This window comes from Zingiber officinale, chromosome 7A, assembly GCF_018446385.1.
Source record: "Zingiber officinale cultivar Zhangliang chromosome 7A, Zo_v1.1, whole genome shotgun sequence".
Classification (NCBI taxonomy): Eukaryota; Viridiplantae; Streptophyta; class Magnoliopsida; order Zingiberales; family Zingiberaceae; genus Zingiber; species Zingiber officinale.
This window is the reverse complement of record NC_055998.1, coordinates 63,414,112-63,417,946: the sequence shown is the minus strand read 5'-3', so window position 1 is coordinate 63,417,946 and position 3,835 is coordinate 63,414,112.

The following is a 3,835-nucleotide window of genomic DNA, read 5'->3' as shown; positions in this document are numbered from 1 at the left end:
ACACGGGATGCTTAATTTTATCGGGAGACCAAAACCAATTCCTCCTCTCGGTCCCTATTGTAGCCTCTTATTTATAGAATACTATACCCACCTATACCCACCTTCGTACCCATGATGTAGGGGCCGGCCAAGCTAGCTTGTGGTTCAAGCTAGGGCCGGCCAAACCTTGGTTCATGGGTGGTCGGCCCTAGCTTGAACCCAAGCTTAGGTGGCCGACCCCAATTAAATTAAAAAGAATTTTAATTTTAAAATTTTCTTATGTGAAAGATATAATTTATTGGAAAGATTAAAAATTAAAATATCTCTTTTAAAAGGATCTACAAAAGATTAAAGAAAGAGATTAGATCTCTTTCCTTATTTGTAGATTGGAAAGATGTTTTATTTTTTTCTTCTTTATAAATTATTCACATGTAGAAAAATTAAAATTATAGAAATTTATTTTTATCAACCATGAAGGGATTTTAAAGGAAATTTTATTTTTTTAAATTTTCGAAGACAAATAAGGAATTTTAATTGTTGATTGAAATTGCCTTGTTTGCTTTTATTATGGTGGCCGGCCATGACATAATAAGTTAAGAAATTTTGTTTTATTTTTCTTAATTAATTCATGCCAAGGAAAGTTAAGGAAATTTTATTGTAATTAAATTTCCTTATTTACCAAAGCTAAGGAATATAAAAGAGGGGGTTGGGGTGCCTTCATGAGACACAACCTCTATTATTCTCTCCCTCTTTTCCTTGGTGTTGTGGCCGGCCATCCTCTCTCCCTCTCTTCCTCTTTGTTGTGGCCGAAACCCTTCTTTGCTTGGAGCTCTTGTGGTGGCCGGATACTACTTGGAGAAGAAGAAGAAGAAGGAGAGAAAGCTTACATCCCTTGGAGCTTGGTTGGTGGAAAAAGTTCTTCATCCTTGGATTTTGGTGCTTGGCCGAAACTTGAAGGAAGAAGAAGAAGGTGCTAGGTGGTCCTCATCTCGGAAGATTTTTGCCCACACAACGTCCGAAGTTAGAAGAGGAATACGGTAGAAGATCAAGAGGTCTTTCTAAAAGGTATAACTAGTATTTTTCCTTTCCGCATCATACTAGTTATTTTAGGAAATAATACCAAATAAAAGAGGCATGCGATTCTAGTATTTCGAATTTGTTTTCGATGTTGTGTTCTTTTGATTTTTCTTTTCCTTGTTATTTGATTGTTCTTTTCGGTTGACCTAAAGTTATTTAAGGAAATTAAATATTAACTTTCTTTAAAAGGCTTTGTCTAGGCGGTGGTGGTTGTTCCCATATCCAAGAAGGCCATGTGCCTCGCCACGTCAGTACTGGGAGCCAATTTTGGAAACTAATATTTAATGAAATTAATAACTTAGGTGATTTGGATCAAACGTGTTAAGTTTCGCAGGAGATCCGAGTCTAAACCTAAAAGAACAAATAGATTAAACTTTGGATCAAACGTGTTAAGTTCCGCAGGTGATCCAAGTTTAATTTAAAAAGAACACATGGTAGCTAGGAAAAGGTTCAGACCTTTGTACAAAATTTTTGTACAGTGGAACCATTAGGTTTTCCGAGTAGCAACCAACAATGGGAAGTGGAGGAAGGAAAGGTGAGTGATGCCATGACCTCTTCATTGTCTGACTTCTTGTGGCGAGGTCATGATCGCTGCCTCGGTGCAAGGTCGCAAACGAGGTGTGAGGTCGCGGCTGCGACCTTTCAGAGAGATCGTGCCTCGCCCGTGGCCTTGGGTGAGGTCGCGCATTGCTCGCAAACACGAGGGAAGTTGCTTATCTCCCCGCAGCCTCGTTGCACGATAAGCGCGCGCCAAGCAAGGTCGTAGCTGGTGAGATGCGTTCACCCACGACCTCACAGAGAGGTCCCTTCTCGCCCTCGACCTCGTGGCGTGATGCCGTTGCCGGCTAGGTTGTGCTCGCTCGCGACCTTGCAGAGAGGTCTTGTTTCGACCTTGAACTTATAGAGAAGTCCCATCTCACCCTTGACCTCGCGACCCTAGGAAAGGTCGTCAGTGACGAGGTTGTGTTCTCCTGTGACCTCGCAGAGAGGTCTCGTCTCGCCCTTGACCTCGCAGTGCGACGAGCGCGCACTAGGGAAGGTCATCGCCAGCGAGGTTGCGCTTGCCTGCGACCCCACATAGATGTCCTATTTCACCTGTGACCTCGCGGCATGACGAACAATGCCACGCCTGTCATCCTCGCTGTAGCTATCGAATAACCTAGAAGTAAAGGACGGATGGAAAGTTGTTTTCGTCCATTTTTGGGTGGCTGAAAAAACATGTCAAATTTGATCCACGGATGTATCTAAAATCCATCGGTCCATGTTTTTTATTATAAACAACGGAAAATGTATCCATTAATGTGTAATCCATTCTTTGTATCATCCGCGGTCTAAAGTAAACGGACCGTAACTCTCAAACCTAATGGAAAATGATAGTTTTGAGAAATTAGGTTAGGTTGAAAGTATGAATGTAATAGTTGATAATCAATAACTTTCTCAGTGTAAACCACAAAAATTGATTAATCATAGTCTAATTAAATCAAAAGATGTTTCTTTGTTTCCTTTTGTTAATTAAAAGTTAATATGGCAAATAGAAAGATTACTTTTGAGCATAAGAGTATAGTGCAATATGTTGAATGAAATGTTTGTATGTGACTTAGAGTGAGACAAAGTAAATACTTGAGTGTATCATCTACAAAGTCACCTTCCATGATCAGCAGATTATTATTATTATTTTTGGTAATTATTATATTTTAGGTATTTAAGTCATTTTTGTATTTTTGGTATTTTTTATCTTTTTGTATTTTTTTTTACTTTAAGTTCGTTTAGGATTTTAGGATTGCGAGTGATGGAGTCAAGAAAGAGAGCAACAAGGTAATGATATGGATCATGGTCAATCCACTCTAGATGATAATGATGATCCATTATGCATCAATGGAGGCCCAATTATAAGGGCTAAGGCTAGAAAGATGACGGAAGCACTTAATGTACTAATTGAAGATGTGAAGGCCAAAGCTACCATTGAAGAAGGTTTGATCAAGAGCAAGTTATTCGGCATAGTCAACCTAATTCAAGTTTTAGATGAGCTTAATTAGCACTTAAGTCTCATGTCTATGTAGTAGGGATATGTAGGCTTAATTTATGTTGATGCGGGAAGCATCCGACGATCGAACTCGTGTTTTGATAATGACAAAAGATTCAAAGTTAAGATGTCTTTGTGATCTAACAAGTCTGCTTGAGCATTTAAGGAAAGTCCTAGCTGCGGTTAGGCAAAGGGAAAACCCTAGGAGGTGGTAACCCTAGGTCATAGGGGGTGGTAACCCTATACGGAACGTCTTTGCAGGTCGATGGCTTTGGCAAAAGTCCTAGGGGGTGGTAACCCTAGGTGAAAAGTCCTGGTGTTGCGAACCAGGTGAAAGACTGGACTAGCCGGGAAGCGGATGTCCAGCAGAAAGTCCGCAAGCATCGAGTGTTGAGCAAAAGTCCAGTTGATCTGCAGGATCGCACTGGCAGCAGGTAAATCTCCTAAGTGGAGTAGGTGAGGACGCGTTCTCCGTAGAGGGAACAGTAGGCGTCGGGTCGACCTAGGGTTCCGATTGGTAATCCGAAGTCAGACCCGGACAGTCCGGAGACTGTCATAACATTCTTTACTATCCATACTGTTGTTTTGTGCTGACTTTGTGTTGCAGGATATTGTTTGGGACTAACATGTCTTGCAGGTACAAAATAACGAAGCTTTTCCTCGGCTGAACAGTGTCCGAGGCGCCTCCATGGAGCTTGGAGACGCCTCGGGCACAAAAGCTGACCTGGCCGCAAAACAGGGTTGAAGGCGCCTCAG